Source organism: Oreochromis aureus, linkage group 9 (assembly GCF_013358895.1).
Source record: "Oreochromis aureus strain Israel breed Guangdong linkage group 9, ZZ_aureus, whole genome shotgun sequence".
NCBI lineage: Eukaryota > Metazoa > Chordata > Actinopteri > Cichliformes > Cichlidae > Oreochromis > Oreochromis aureus.
The window spans coordinates 31,051,768-31,069,547 of NC_052950.1; the positions used below are offsets into that span (position 1 = coordinate 31,051,768).

The 17,780-nt window shown below is 35.6% G+C and overlaps 1 long non-coding RNA gene across 1 annotated transcript; it reads right to left on the bottom strand.

Moving 5' to 3' along the window:
- Positions 1-16,333: 16,333 nt before the first annotated feature.
- On the bottom strand, positions 16,334-16,813 carry LOC120441692. Its single transcript, XR_005614192.1, has 3 exons — positions 16,777-16,813; positions 16,469-16,689; positions 16,334-16,381 (listed from the first exon to the last, which is right to left on the bottom strand). It is a non-coding gene; the product is annotated as an uncharacterized LOC120441692 (long non-coding RNA).
- Positions 16,814-17,780: the final 967 nt, after the last annotated feature.

Below are 17,780 nucleotides of genomic sequence, written 5' to 3' on the forward strand. Positions count from 1 at the left end.
GCAGAAATGGTATGACTCAACACAATAGTAATAACTTAAATAGAAAAATTGGAAAAGCAAAATGGACAGCTGAAAGAATCCTGAACATGCTAAGGGTCCCTCAAATGTAATTGTTAAATGAAAAAAATCAGCAAAAAAAAAGTATAACAGTGACACAATCACAAATATGGACACATATGGAAACACACATGCACAGAGAGACACACACAGGATCAAATTCAGTCAACCAGTCTAAATATATTGAATTTAAATCATATAATAAGATGCTCCCATAAAACTCTCTCTCTCGCCTCCCTTTCTCTCTCTCTCTGTCACACACACACACACACACACACACACACACAGGAGAGACAAGCAAGTTTCTAGGTCAGTCAAGCAGCCTGGGAGCTGCTAAATTTGAATCCACCAATCAGAGAGGCTGTGTACTTTTTCCCGCCAAAACAGGTGCAGCCGTTTTTACACACTCAGCACAGAGAGAGACAGGATTTCTGCAGTGTATTTCTCATAGTGAGGATTCCTCTCAAACAAATGGCCATAATTTCCTAACCGTAGGGGCCCAGAACGGTCATTCTTACACCGCTTTGTTCAGAAGAGATGGGGAATCTTCAAGTGTTTACAATTTATCATTAAAATATGAATTATTAAAGATATTTGACTTGTAATGCACCATAACTGAGTAGAGGCAAGCGAAAACTGCCTTGACTTGCCCTCAAACAACGCTTTCTAACTCTAAATCTATTTGGAGTATCGATATCATTCTTTCACCGTAAGAGACAGCAGGCTTTGGTGAACAGTCATGGAAATTTTCAGGTCTCTGTGGAAATCCATCAAAAGATATGACGAGAGAAAAAAAGTGCCTCATTTCCAGAGTTTGAAATCTGAAGAAATCTGAGCGAAAGGACGAATTTCCTACCCTCAAACAAGTGTAACTCATCTCAGAACGGTAATAGGTGAGAAAAAAATTCTTGAATTGTGAGCGTCAGGAGTGTCTGAAGATATACTGGGACAAGCCTCATGTTTTAACTTCGCTTCGTTAAGGAGATATGACGATTCGAATATGCCTCTCATTACAGAAATCAAGCGGTGATTTTGAACAAACTCTCCATTGACTTTCTATTGAGAGTTTTCAGACTTTGTGTTGGTCTGAGGAGATTTGCCAAAATTCTATAAATCTCACAACAATGATGGTGACATTTTCGAAAGCCAGCAAAAATGCCTACGTTTTGATGTATAATTTGTGGAAGTTGAGTGAAAATTGAGCAAGTAGCAAGAAGTTGTTCGGACATGAAGAGAAGACATGCGAAACCTACAGTGGCACACTGGAAGCCAAGTGCATAGCAACCATAACAACGCATGTATTTTCTGAAAAATCACAATTTTGCAACTCAAAACTTTAAGAGGGATAAAAATAAAACTGTAACAGATATGAAAAAGCTGAATCATTCATGAATAGCCCAATAATTTGTGAACATTTTAAAGTTTGAATGGTTGTTCTACGTGAAAGTAGGAAAAAGTAGTTAAGTTTCAAAAACAAGCAAGTTTTAGCAGAATTGCGGAAGTTTCCCATTCATTTCAATGGGACAAATTAAAGGAAAAAAGCTTAATATTTTAAAAAGTATAACAGTTAAAAATACCAAAAGTCATAGCCATCATTAGCAGAAATAGCAGAATAGTTTAAAATTTGAACGGTGAAAATCGGCTGAAAATTGTGGAAGTAGAAAAGTGCCAAAAAAAGTGCAAAAAGTGGCAACTAGAATAATAAAGTATAAAGAATAAAGAGAAACAGGAACTCAATAGTGTGGATGCCTAAAGCATCCACACAACTAGAAAAATTTGCATTTCCTGCGAAAATGCTGTGTGGATGCCTTGACGCTGAAGCTGTCTGCTGAAAAGCTGAAAAAGATGAAAAGTTGCAAAAAGTTGTTGTGGAGAGACGGACAATTCTGCTGAAATGAGCAGAAGCTGCTGAGAACTGTGCTGATAACAGGTGAAAAGGCTGAAAGTTTTGCAGAAAAGAGGTGGATCAGCAGAATTTCTGCAGAAAAGAGGCAAAGAAGCAGAAACTTGCGCTGAAAAGAGATGAATCAGCAGAGTTTCTGCTGAAAAGTTTTTTTTTCTGAAAACCGCCAAAAAAGCTGGAATTTGTGCTGAAAAGGGGTGAAAAAAATGAAAATTTTGCTGAAAAGGGGTGAAGAAGCTAAAGTATACCAAATCAAAGTATTTGTGCCAAAACATAGTGTTTCTGCCATATTGTGGTACTACTACATTACAACATGAATACGGATTAAAGATGAAAGAAACTGGCAACAAATTCCTCCACTACAAACCAGTCTGATACCACTTCTTTGCAGTGTTCACGCTTTACTAAGGCACTACCCAAAAGGCGCCACAAGAGGGCACTCCAACACAAGAGATGACCTATGTACACTGATGCACTTAGTAACAGTCAGCCTCCTACTTAGCCACTCACGTAATACAGCAATATTACAGTGTACAAATTCACATAAATTTGCAGGGGAACAAACAAAGCAGGAACAAGCCCAAAACAATCAAATAACTGTGCTGCCATAGCTATCGCTAACTAGCACATACGCTAAAGGTAACTAAAACCAATACACACAAGTAGCAGGGTAAACATCTTAAGCATGGAACATTAACTCACGTTTATGTGACACACACCATCCCCAACAAATACAGGATGGGCTATTTGCTCCCCTTCCCAGCAGCTCTCTCCTCAATCGTTAGCCCAGGAACGAAGGAAGACCATCTAACTCATGAATTCCCTCACTGCTCAGAGGCTGCTGGGTAATGTAGCTCACACTAACACAGGTTTTTCTACAAGCACAAATACTATAACATAGCAGAAATACTGTGATTTTGTTGAAATACTATGCTTTAGGACATATACTATGATTTGGCTCAAATACTATGATATAGCAGCAATACTATGTTTTGGTACAAATGCTGCGCTTAGGCACAAATATTATGATTTGGCAGACACTATGATTTAGCAGAGATAATATGATTTGGCAGAAATACTAAACTTTGGCACAAATACTATAATTGAGTGCAAGTACTTTAAGATAACAGAAATACTATGATTTAGCAGAAATACAATGTTTGTGCAGAAACACTGTAATTTCACTCAAATACTTTGAAATAGCCGTAATACTATGATTTGGCAGAACATAACAGAAATTCTACGACTTAGTAGTATTACTATAACATAACAGAAATATTAATTGGGCACAAATACTATATTTTGGCACAAGTACCATGTTTTGGCAAAATCCCATAATTTGGCACAAATACTATGATTTGGCAGACACTATGATTTAGCAGAGATAATATCATTTGGCAGAAATACTAAACTTTGGCACAAATACAATAATTGAGTACTTTAAGATGAGAGAAATACTATGATTTTGCAGAAATACAATGTTTTGCAGAAACACTGTAATTTCACTCAAATACTATGAAATAGCAGTAATACTATGACAAAGCAGAAATACTATGACTTAGAAGTAATACTATAACAAAAGGGATTCCTCAAAATACTATGAAATTGCAGTAATTCTATGACAAAGCAGAAATACTGTACTGTGACAAATACAATGCTTTGGTACAAATACTATATTTTGATTTCAATACTATGATTTGGCACGAGTAGTATGATTTAGTACAAATACTACGAATTGGCAGAAATACTGTGACTTAGTAGTAATACTATAACATAACAGATATACTATGATGTTGCAGACAGTCTATGTTTTGCACAACTAGCACAATATGGCAGAAATACTATGATTTGGCACAAGTACTATGATTTAGTACAAATACTCTTATTGGCACAAATACTATGTTTCAGTACAAATACTACGATTTGGCAACAATACTGGGTTTTAGCACAACTACTGAGATTTGGGTGAAATACTATGATTTAGAAGAAATACTATGACTTCGTACAAATACAATGTTTTGGTTCAAATAATATGATTTGCAAAAATACTATGATTTGGTACAAGTACCATGATTTAGTACAAATACTACAATTTCGCTCAAATACTATGAAATTGCAGTGATACTATGATTTTGAAGGAATACTATGATTTGGTAGAAATACTATGCCTTAGTAGTAATAATACTATAACATAGCAGATATAATGTGATTTTGCAGACATAGTATGTTTTTGCACAAATACTACGATTTCGCTCAAATACTATGGAATTGCAGTAATACTATGATTTGGAATGCTATGATTTGGTAGGAATACTATGCCTTAGTAGTAATACTATAACATAACAGATATACTATGATTTTGCAGAAATTCTATGCTTTTGCACAAATACTACAACAACTACTACTACAAATACTACAAGAAATACTATGTTTGGGCAGTAATACTATTATTTGCTATAAATACTATTATTTGGCACATATACCATAATCAGCAGATATACTATAACATAACAGAAATTCTATGACTTAGTAGTAACACTAATATAACAGAAATTTTAACTGGGCACAAATAACATGATTTGGCACAAATACCATGATTTGGCAAAAGATACCATGATTTGGCACAAATACGATCATAGTGCAGAAATACTATGATTGGGTACAAATACTATGATTTGGCACAAGTACTATGAATAAGTACAAATACTATGATTTGGCAGAAATACTATGATTTAGCAGAAATACTATGTTTTAACATAAATAATATCTTTTCACAGAAATTTCTGCTAAAGGTACTATTTCTGCTTTTTACAGAAATACTGTAATTTTGCATAAATACTATGATTTGGGATAAATACTATGATTTGGCAGATATACTATATTCAGCACATAAACTATAACATAACAGACATTCCTGCACTTAGTAGTAATCTCATAACATAAAATAAATATTATGGTTCTGCCCCAAACCATGATTTGGCACAAATACCATGATTTTTCAAAAATACTATGATTTAGCAGAAATACTATGATTGAGCAGAAGTACTAAGATGTAGTAGAAGTACTTTGATTTAGCACAAATACTATTATGGAGGAGTAATACTTTAACATGGGAGAAATATTGATATACACACACACATACACATAGAGCAAAGTGTACAGAGGCCGTTAAGAGTCTGTGCTTGGTATATCTAGGTCAGCTAAATTGGCTCCACCTGCTGTAATCAGCACTTACACACACAGACACAGAGACAGCTATGAGTTTTCTGCAGTGTATTTCTCACATTCAGGATTCCCCTCGAACAAATGGCCATAATTTCCTAACCGTAGGGGCTAGAACGCTCATTCTGACACCGATTTGTTCAGAAGAGATGGGGAAAACTTCAGGCCTTCATAATTCAGAAGTAAAATATAAATTATTGAAGATATATGACTTGTAATACACTGTAACTGAGTAGAGGCGAAGCAAAACTGCCTTGACTTGCCCTCAAACAACGTTTTGTAACTCTAAATCTATATGGAGCATCAAAATCATTCTTTCACCGTAAGAAACAGCAGGCTTTGGTGAACAGTCATGGAAATTTTCAGGTCTCTGTTGAAATCAATCAAAAAGATATGACGAGAGAAAAAGTGCCTCATTTCCAGAGTTTGAAATCTGAAGAAATCTGAGCGAGGAAAAATTTCCTACCCTCAAACAAGTGTAATTCATGGCCAAACGGTAATAGGTGAGGAAAAAATTCTTGAATTGTGAGCATCAGGGATGTCTGAAGATATATTGGCACAAGCCTCATGTCTCAACTTTGTTTCGTTAAGGAGATATGACGATTTGAAAATGCCTCTCATTAGAGAATTCCAGCGCTGATTTTGAAGAAACTCTCCATTGAGTTTCTATGGAGAGTTTTGAGACTTTATGTTACTCTGAGGAGATATGCAAAAAAATCTATAAGTCCCACAACAATGATAGTGACATTTTCTGAAAGCCAGCAAAAATACCTACGTTTTGATGTATAATTTGTGGGGGTTGAGTGGAAATTGAGAGAGTAGCAAGAAGTTGTTCAGACATGAAGAGAAAATTCAGAAAGGACGAGTGCACACTCTGAGTTAATTGCATAGCAACCATAACAACGCATGTATTTTCTGAAAAATCACAATTTTGCAACTGAAAACTTAAAGAGGTATAAAATTAAAACGGTAGAAGATCTGAAAAAGCTGAATCATTCAGGAATAGCCCAATAGTCTGAGAACATTTTAAAGTTTGAATGGAGTTTCTAGGTGAAAGTATGACAAAGTAGTTAAGTTTCAAAGACAAGCAAGTTTTAGCAGAATTGTGGAAGTTTCCCATTCATTTCAATGGGACAAATTAAAGGAAAAAAGTGTAATATTTTAAAAAGTATAAGAGTAATAAACACCAAAAGTCATTGCCGGAAAGAGCAGAAAGAGCAGAACAGTATAGAGTTTGAACTGAGAAAATCGGCTGAAAACTGAGGAAGTAGTTAAGTGCCAAAAAGTGTACGGAAGCAACTAGAAGAATAATAATAATAAAGAATAAAGAGAAACAGGAACTCAATAGTGTGGAAGCCCTTTAGGGCATCCACACAATAAAGAATAAAGAGAAACAGGAAAACAATAGTGTGGAAGCCCTTTAGGGCATCCACACAACTAGAAAAATTTGCATTTCCTGCGAAAATGCTGTGTGGATGCCTTAATGCTGAAGCTGTCTGCTCAAAAACTGAAAAAGATGAAAAGTTGCAAAAAGTTGTATGGTGGTGAAAAAAAAATGTTGCCTTGAGCAGGATTTGAACCTGGCCCTCTTAGTCTCAAGGCGGTAACTCATCTCACTGTGCCAAAGTCACTCAATTACGCAAACTCATTTTCACAAAGAAGAGGTGGAGAGACTGACAATTTTGCTGAAATGAGCAGAAGCTGCTGAGAATTGTGCTGGTAAGAGGAGAAAAGGCTGAAAATTTTGCAGAAAAGAGGTGAATCAGCAGAATTTCTGCTTAAAAGAGTTTTTCCTGAAAACAGCTGAGATTTGTGCTAATAAGAGGTGAAAAGGCTGAAAATTTTGCAGAAGAGGTGAACAAGCAGAATTTGGGCTGAAAAGAGGTGAAAATTCTGCTGAAAACAGTTCAGTCAGCAGAAGTTCTGCTGAAAAGTGTTCTGCAGAACTCTTTTCAGAATTCTGCTGAAAAGATGTTTTTGCTGAAAATAGCTGAAAAAGCTGGGAAACTGAAAATTTTGCTGAAAAGGGGTGAAAAAGCTGAAATTGAGTTAAAAAAGTTTCTCTGCGTAAAACAGGTTTCTGCTTAAAACAGCTAATAAGCTGAGATTTGTGCTGAAAACAGGTGTTCAAATCCCATGACCAGGATTTAAACCTGGCCCTTCTGGTCTCAAGGAAGCTACTCATCTCACTGAACTAAACTTGTTCCGACAAACACAAGAGATGGAGAAACTGACAATTTTGCTAAATGAGCAGAAGCTGCTGAGTTTTGTGCTGAGAAGATGTGAAAAGCTGAAAAATTTGCAGAAAAGAGGTGAATCAGCAGAATTTCTGCAGAAAAGATGGAAAGAAGAAGAACATTGCACTGAAAAGAGGTAAATCAGCAGAATTTCTGCTGAAAAGAGTTTTTTTTTTTCTGAAAACAGCCCCAAAAAATGGAATTTGTGCTGAAAAGGGGTGAAAAAAATGAAAATTTTGCTGAAAAGGGGTGAAGAAGGTAAAGTATACCAAATCAAAGTATTTGTGCCAAAACATAGTGTTTCTGCCATATTGTGGTATTTGTGCCACAAAAGTTACTACATTACAACATGAATACGGATTAAAGATGAAAGAAACTGGCACCAAATTCCTCCACTACAAACCAGTCTGATACCACTTCTTTGCAGTGTTCACATTTACTAAGGCACTACCCAAAAGGTCACAAGAGGGCACTCCAACACAAGAGATGACCTATGTACACTGATGCACTTAGTAACAGTCAGCCTCCTACTTAGACACTACGTAATACAGCGATATTACAGTGTACAAATTCACATAAATATGATTTGGCAGAAATACTAAACTTTGGCACAAATACTATAATTGAGTACAAGTACTCTAAGATAACAGAAATACTATGATTTAGCAGAAATACAATGTTTTTGCAGAAACACTGTAATTTCACTCAAATACTATGAGATAGCAGTAATACTATGATTTGGCAGAAATGCTACGTTTTAGTACAAATACTATGACAAAGCAGAAATACTATGACTTAGAAGTAATACTATCACAAAAGGGATTCCTCAAAATACTGTGAAATTGCAGTAATTCTATGATTTGGCAGAAATACGGTACTTCATACAAATACAATGCTTTGGTACAAATACTATATTTTGGTTTGAATACTATGATTTGCAACAAATACTATGATTTGGCACGAGTAGTATGATTTAGTACAAATAATACGAATTGGCAGAAATACTGTGACTTAGTAGTAATACTATAACATAACAGATATACTGTTATGTTGCAGACAGTCTATGTTTCAACCTGGCCTCCTGGGCTCAAGGCGGCTACTCATCTCACTGTGCCAAACTGACTCTCACAAGGAAGGAGATGGAGAGACTGACAATTATGGTGAAATGAGCAGAAGCTGCTGAGAATTGTGCTCATAAGAGGTAAAAGGGCTGAAAATTTTGCAGAAAAGAGGTAAATCAACAGAATTTCTGCAGAAAAGAGGGAAAGAAGCAGAACATTGCGCTGAAAAGAGGTGAATGAGCAGAATTTCTGCTGAAAAGAGGCAGAACAACCTGGTTCTGCTCAAATTCACCAATCAGAGGTACTGCTTCTGTCTGCTTCATCAGGCTGTTTACTTGTATGTATTTCTGCCATGTGGTGTTGACAAGAATCTGAGGTCCATATTAGAAAAGCTGCTAAAATCATAAAACTTTGCAGAATTGTAATAAATTAGCAATATAAATTACAGGTCTGTGATAGTGTATAAATTTGTAGTGAAAAAAAAAAAAACGTGGACCAAGGTGGGATTGAACCCACGACCTTTGAGCTGCAGAGCCGTGTCATTACTGATTGCGCCACCTGGAAAGGGGCGGCGGTCTGAAAGACAGATACTTGGGCAGTCAGAAATAGATCGCGGTGAGAGGCGAAAAACGCCGCTTTTTGGAGTTACAAAACGTCGTGTAACTCAAAAACTAGGAGGGCTAGCAGCATAATTCTTGTACTGGGTGAATCAGCGGACTTTGGTGTATTTTGACTGCGATTTTCATAGCTCGTTCTACCTCCGTCGCGGAGATATGACGAGAGAAGAAACGGCTTCATTTCCAGAGTTTGAAGACTGAGAGAAGGACAGATTTCCACCCTCAAACAAACGTAATTCATTGCTCAACGGTAAGATAATTGTAAAAACTGCTTCCACTGTGAGTGTCAGCAGTGTCTGAAGATATATTGGCACAAGCCTCATGTCCTAACTTTGCTTTGTTAAAGAGATATGGCGATTTTAAAATGCCTCCCGTTACAGAATTTCAGCTCTGAATTTCAAAACCTCCCCATAGACTTTGAATGGGGAGTATTGAGACCTTGTGTCACTCCGAGGCAAATTGCAAAAAACGGTAAATCTCACAATAAAGATAGTGACATTGTCTGAAAGCCAGCAAAAATACCTACGTTTTGATGTATAATTTGTGGGGTTGAGTGGAAATTGAGTCAGTAGCAAGAAGTTGTTTAGACATGAAGAGAAAATTCAGAACGGACCAGCACTCACTCTGACTTAATTGCATAGCAACCATAGCAACGCATGTATTTTTCTGAAAAATCACAATTTTGCAACTGAAAACTTAAAGAGGTATAAAATTAAAACGGTAGAAGATCTGAAAAAGCTGAATCATTCAGGAATAGCCCAATAGTCTGAGAACATTTTAAAGTTTGAATGGAGTTTCTAGGTGAAAGTATGACAAAGTAGTTAAGTTTCAAAAACAAGCAAGTTTGAGCAGAATTGTGGAAGTTTCCCATTCATTTCAATGGGACAAATTAAAGGAAAAAGTGTAATATTTTAAAAGTATAACAGTAATAAACACCAAAAGTCATAGCCGGCATTAGCAGAAAGAGCAGAACAGTTTAGAGTTTGAACGGAGAAAATCGGCTGAAAACTGAGGGAGTAGATAAGTGCCAAAAAGTGTACGGAAGCAACTAGGGGAATAATAATAAAGAAGAAAGAGAAACAGGAAAACAATAGTGTGGAAGCCCTTTAGGGCATCCACACAATAATAAAGAATAAAGAGAAACAGGAAAACAATAGTGTGGAAGCCCTTTAAGGGCATCCACACAATAAAGAATAAAGAGAAACAGGAACTCAATAGTGTGGAAGCCCTTTAGGGCATCCACACAATAACTAGAAAAAATTTGCATTTCCTGCGAAAATGCTGTGTGGATGCCTTAACGCTGAAGCTGTCTGCTGAAAAGCTGAAAAAGATGAAAAGTTGCAAAAAGTTGTATGGTGGTGAAAAAAAAAATGTCACCCTGAGCAGGATTCAAACCTGGCCCTCCTGGGCACAAGGCAGCTACTCATCTCACTGTGCCAAATTCACTCTCACAAGGTAAGAGATAGAGAGACTGACAATTACGGTGAAATGAGCAGAAACTGCTGAGAATTGTGCTGATAAGAGGTGAAAAGGCTGAAAAGAGGTGAATCAGCAGAATTTCTGGAGAAAAAAGGCAAAGAAGCAGAAACTTGCGCTGAAAAGAGATGAATCAGCAGAGTTTCTGCTGAAAAGAGTTTTTTTTTTTCTGAAAACAGCCACAAAAGCTGGAATTTGTGCTGAAAAGGGGTGAAAAAATTGAAAATTTTGCTGAAAAGGGGTGAAGAAGCTAAAGTATACCAAATCAAGGTATTTGTGCCAAAACATAGTATTTCTGCCATATTGTGGTATTTGTGCCACAAAAGTTACTACATTACAACATGAATACGGATTAAAGATGAAAGAAACTGGCAACAAATCCCTCCACTACAAACCAGTCTGATACCACTTCTTTGCAGTGTTCACGTTTACTAAGGCACTACCCAAAAGGCGCCACAAGAGGGCACTCCAACACAAGAGATGACCTATGTACACTGATGCACTTAGTAACAGTCAGCCTCCTACTTAGCCACTACGTAATACAGCGATATTACAGTGTACAAATTCACATAAATTTGCAGGGGGAACAAACAAAGCAGGAACAAGCCCAAAACAATCAAATAACTGGGCTGCCATGATTTGGCTCAAATACTATGATATAGCAGTAATACTATGTTTTGGTAGAAATGCTGCGCTTAGGCACAAATATTATGATTTGGCAGACACTATGATTTAGCAGAGATAATATGATTTTGCAGAAATACTAAACTTTGGCACAAATACTATAATTGAGTGCAAGTACTTTAAGATAACAGAAATACTGTGATTTAGCAGAAATACAATGTTTTTGCAGAAACATTGTAATTTCACTGAAATACTATGAAATAGAAGTAATACTATGATTTGGCAGAAATACTATGTTTCAGTACAAATACTATGACAAAGCAGAAATACTATGACTTAGAAGTAATACTATCACAAAAGGGTTTCCTCAAAATACTATGAAATTGCAGTAATTCTATGATTTGGCAGAAATGCTGTTCTTCGTACAAATATAATGCTTTGGTACAAATACTATATTTTGATTTGAATACTATGATTTGCAACAAATACTATGATTTGGCACGAGTAGTATGATTTAGTACAAATACTACGAATTGGCAGAAATACTGTGACTTAGTAATAATACTATAACATAACAGATATACTATGATTTTGCAGACATTCTATGTTTTTGCATAAATACCACAGTATGGCAGAAATACTATGTTGAGGCACAAATACTTTGATTTGGTATAAATACAATGCTTTGGCACATATACTATAATCAGCAGATATACTATAACATAACAGAAATTCTACGACTTAGTAGTAATACTATAACATAACAGAAATATTAATTGGGCACAAATACTATAATTTGGCACAAATACCATGTTTTGGCAAAATCCCATGATTTGGCACAAATACTATGATATGGCAGAAATACTATGATTGGGTACAAGTACTATAATTGGGCAGAAATACTATGTTTCAGTACAAATACTATGATTTGACAGGAATACAGTGATTTAGTAGAAATACCATGTTTTAACATAAATACTATCTTTTGGCAGAAATTTCTGCTAAATGGTACTATTTCTGCCTTTTGTCAGAAATACTGTAATGTGGCATAAATACTATGATTTGGGATAAATACTATAATTCTATATTCAGCACATATACTATAAAATAACAGAAATACCTCCACCTATTAGTAATACTATAACATATCAGAAATATCATGATTTGACACAAAAACCATGATTTGGCACAAATATTATGATTTGGAAAAATACTATGATTTAGCAGAAATACTATGATTGAGCAGAAGTTCTGAGATGTAGTAGAAGTACTTTGATTTAGCAGAAATACTATTATGGGGGAGTAATACTTTAACATGGGAGAAATACTGATACACACACACAAACACAGAGCGCAAAGTGAACAGGAGCTGTTAAGAGTCTGGGCTTGGTATATCTAGGTCAGTTAAATTAGCTGCACCTGCTGTAATCAGCACTTACACACACAGACAGAGAGAGGTATGAGTTTTCTTCAGTGTATTTCTGACATTCAGGATTCCCCTCGAACAAATGGTCATAAATTCCTAACCGTAGGAGCTAGAACAGTCATTCTGACACCGTTTTGTTCAGAAGAGATGGGGGAATCATCAGGTCTTCATACTTCAGAGATAAAATATGAATTATTAAAGATATATGACTTTTAATACACTGTAACTGAGTAGAGGCAAAGCAAAACTGCCTTGACTTGCCCTCAAACAACGTTGTGTAACTCTAAATCTATATGGAGCATCAAAATCATTCTTTCACCGTAAGAAACAGCAGGCTTTGGTGAACAGTCATGGAAATTTTCAGGTCTCTCTGGAAATCCATCAAAAAGATATGATGAGAGAAAAAAGTGCCTCATTTCCAGAGTTTGAAATCTGAAGAGATCTGAGCGAGAGACAAATTTCCTATCCTCAAACAAGTGTAATTCATGGCCAAACGGTAATAGGTGAGGAAAATACCCTTGAGTTGTGAGCATCAGGAGGGTCTGAAGATATATTGGCACAAGCCTCATGTCTCAACTTTGTTTCGTTAAGGAGATATGACGATTTGAAAATGCCTCTCATTAGAAAAATTCAGCGGTGATTTTGAACAAGCTCTCCATTGACTTTCTATGGAGAGTTTTCAGACCTTGTGTTGCTCTGAGGAGATTTGCAAAGAATCTGTAAATTCCACAAGAATGATAGTGACATTTTCTGAAAGCCAGCAAAAATACCTACGTTTTGATGTATAATTTGTGGGGGTTGAGTGGAAATTGAGCGAGTAGCAAGAAGTTGTTCAGACATGAAGAGAAAATTCAGAACAGACCAGCCCTCACTCTGAGTTAATTGCATAGCAACCATAGCAACGCATGTATTTTCTGAAAAATCACAATTTTGCAACTGAAAACTTAAAGAGGCATAAAATTAAAACGGTAGAAGATCTGAAAAAGCTGAATCACACGGGAATAGCCCAATAATCTGAGAACATTTTAAAGTTTGAATGGAGTTCCTAGGTGAAAGTATAATAAAGTAGTTAAGTTTCAAAAACAGGCAAGTTTTAGCAGAATTGTGGAAGTTTTCCATTCATTTCAATGGGACAAATTAAAGGAAAAAAGTGTAATATTTTAAAAAGTATAATATTAATAAACACCAAAAGTCATAGCTGCAATAAGCAGAAAGAGCAGAACAGTTTAGAGTTTGAACGGAGAAAATCGGACAAAAACTGCGGAAGTAGTTCAGTGCCGAAAAACGTACGGAAGCAACTTGAAGATGAAGAAAAGATAAAGAATAAAGAGAAACAGGAACTCAATAGTGTGGAAGCCCTTTAGGGCATCCACACAACTAGAAAAATTTGCATTTCCTGCGAAAATGCAGTGTGGATGCTTTAAAGCTGAAGCTGTCTGCTGAAAATAGTTGAAAATAGCTGAAAAAGCTGAAGAAATCAAAGTCAGTGCTTAAAAAGTTGTTGAAATTTAATAACTTTGCAGAACAACATCAAGTTAACAAAAATGTAATAATTTAGCAGAAATACAATAACTTCGAAGAAACATAACAATTCAACAGAAATGTTGTAGTTTACCAGAAGCTACAACTTAGCAGCAATGTAATAATTTAGAATAACATAACTTAACATAATATAACATAACATAACAAACAAAAGTAGTGTAACCTAGCAAAAATAATATAGTTTAGTAGAAAATTAAAAACTTGGCAGAAATATTACAAGTTATCAGAACTGCTATAATTTTGCAGAAATGTAATAATTAGGCAAAACTGTCAACAGATAACAGCTGAAAAGGCTGAAGTAACCTCAAAGTTACTTGTTTAACTGTTAAAAATTACCAGAAACATTAGAAAAGGAAGAAAATCAGCCAGCAGATAAACTCATGTGGAACAAAACCAAGGTAAAATTGCAGAGTTTACACAGCTGGTGAAATCTAAAAATGGCAAAAAAACCAAAACCAAAACCCACACAAACAACATTTAGGTAATAAATCCACAAGATGCTGCGGTCAGAGATAAAAACACCCAAAAATAATGTTATTGAAGTGCCAAAGAGTGGAAGAAAGTTTAGAAAGTAGAAAACCAGTAGTAGAAAAGTAGAACATTCAAATATTTTTAGAAACATATGATACAAAATATTTACTCAGTTGTTTCCAATGATTACAATAATGGCATACAGAAATAAAAATCCCATTTGGGACAAACAGAAAAATATTAATAGAAAATGCAAATCAAATGAATCTAACATTTATACAAACAATTGAAGCATCTGTTGGAATTGTGAACACATCCTTGTTTGCCATGTTTATGTTTATGGCCCTAAGATGCGCAGACACATGATAGGCTATTAACTGCAAAAATATACACATATATAAACAGCAAGTGAGAGAAAAATATATCCTCTGATTTGCTGGAGTTTTGTGTAAATACCATTCAGCAAGGATAAACAACATGTTCCAATGCCACATTAAAATTTTCATAAGCTTCATTTTTCAATTAGTTTACAGTTTCCTGATTTTATGATAAATATGGTACCAATCTACAAAATACTGTCGAAATGAAGTCCACATTGTGATATATTTGAGGTGTAGAGAGTCACACAGCTGAACAATCGATGTGCATATTTAAAGAAACAGGGATCAAATAAAGAACATTGTTGTGGAATAAATTACAGTGAAAAATAATCACTGGTTTGCGTTAAAGAGTGACTTATGATGAGGTATTAATTGGGTTAACTTTACCTCTAACAGCTTTTCACATAGTGCTGTGACCAGGATGAAATCCATCATAAAGTAACTGTAAACAGTAGAACCATTAGCATGAATGTTATGGTTCTACTCTGATCAAAACTCAAGTCAGCTGTGTGACCTGATATAAAATGATAAAGAGGAACACATATGAATGGATATGACCTTTATGAACTTTTCAAAATGACTTTATATGTCTGACCCATTATCTATATATATTAGAGCAGATGTGGAAAACCACTGTTAGACCTACTCTATACTAATGTAGTTACTGACACCCCATACTAAGGCAGGATTCATACAAACACACATTATTTTTTCACTTAAACACTTTCTTTTTTCACATTTTGAGATTGTGTAATTTCTATAAAGAATATGTGTAATGGTTCAATAGATATAGTTATTTAAATGTCCATAATAATCACATGATCATTTTTGTACATCCTACAATTCAAGATTTAGAGCTGTGTGTTTGTATGAATTCAGCTTGCTATACTTATACACTTAGATATATTAATCCACTATTTACCCAAACAAGTTACATTGTTTGGGTAAATAGATTGGGTTTGTCCTACAAAATAATTATTCAACAATTAAAAAAAACACAAAAAACATCTAGACATTAATCCAGAGTTCAGTTTCATATGTCGGATATTGTTTGTTAAATCTGGTGACACAAACACAGTCAAAACTTCATTGCTAGTGTGACATGTGGTCCTTTTTTGCCTTTAACCAATGATATGCTGGTTACTTGGACCAGTTTAGTATTTGCTGTCACAGAGGAATGTTAACCATAAATCCAAAAGACAAAACTGAAAAAAATATGTTAATTGCAAACATGTTTTTGCTTAGTAAAAGGATTGAAATTACATGGAAACTGTCACCTTAAAGCCTCATTGTAAATATCATCACAAACAGATGTTTTCCACACAGTTAACAAAGCTCCACCACATCCGATCACTGCATATAAATCTAAAAGAAAAAATAAATAAAAAAAATAAAAAAAATTAACACAAGGGAAGACTTTTGATTAAAAACTAAGCTTAAAATAAGTGTTACCTTTGAATATTTGTGGGAAAAATCTGATGCTACCCCAAGTATTCAAAGCCACACTGGAAACGATGACAGGCTTGCAGCCCTCTGTTCCTGGAGTGAGGTACCTGATCAGTAGCAGTGAGTTGACAGAAGTCGGTGTCTGTAAGAGTGGCCAAACACTGACACTCTGTCCACTTGCGTAGAGTCTAAGAAGCTGGAATGCAGGCACACTGTACGAGCTTGTTCTAAAAAAATACAGAAAAAGGAACATTTTATTTGTGTTAAGGCCTAAAAACTAGAAATAAGTTATAAAATGGACAATGTTGAAATACCTTATAGGTGCTGCAGGCCACATAACCAGAATCCAGAGTAATCTCACACTCACATGATGGTGAGGAAAGACATGAGCTCTGCAATGAGGTTTGAATGTCTCAGTTGGGACACTGAAGAACTCAGAAGACAGCAATACCTGCACAGAGAGACAGAGTAGAAAAAGCATAGATTTGTAATCCATAATGTGAATTAAAACTCAAAAAGTGTCAACAAGTATAATCATTTGAGTATGAAATTATTTATGCAATAAACAGGATTTAAATTAATTAAATGAATTAAAAGCAATGACATTTTTTATCAAAGATAAAGAATCACACCTCTCTCTGCTCTGAGGATCACTGAGCATCTCTGACAGGAAATACAGTTTCCTCAGTATGAGTCATCATTGATGGTCTCAGAGGTGTGTAGTGTGGCAGCATGATGATGGTCTCCAGATCAGGCAGGAGGTCAGGTGATGGGTGTGTCATCTTCTCCATTGAAGACACACTGGTATGGCAGTTCATAAAACAGCAGTCTCCTTGGGGCATGTAGTTATCTGTGCAGTCCAGCACTGATGGATCAGGTTTGGCTCAGCAGTTCATGAAGATGGTGTTAAGATGTTGTTGTTTCAGCTGAGGATGGTGAAGTTCGAAGGTTTTCCACAAAGGAAACAGAACTGTGTATGCCCTGTCTGAAAAAATACATCTACAAAACATAATGTGCTTTTAACAACACCCACCCTCCCACCCACCCATCTCAGCCCCAAGTGTCTATGTAATGCTGGTATGGGGTGTCAGTTACTAAATCTAATTAGTGCGTCAGAAAGCGGGGCTACACCTAAAGCCCCGCTTTCTGATGTCTTTGTTTATTAGCAGCTTTTTCCAGCTGCTCAGAGATTTCTGACTTGGCCTTTATCCACCCAAACCCAAACCCACCCGGATAAAGGCCAAGTCAGAAAATGATGCAGAAAACTTTCCATGTACTTCTAAATCAGTTTTATACATATTCTGTAAGCTGTAAAAAT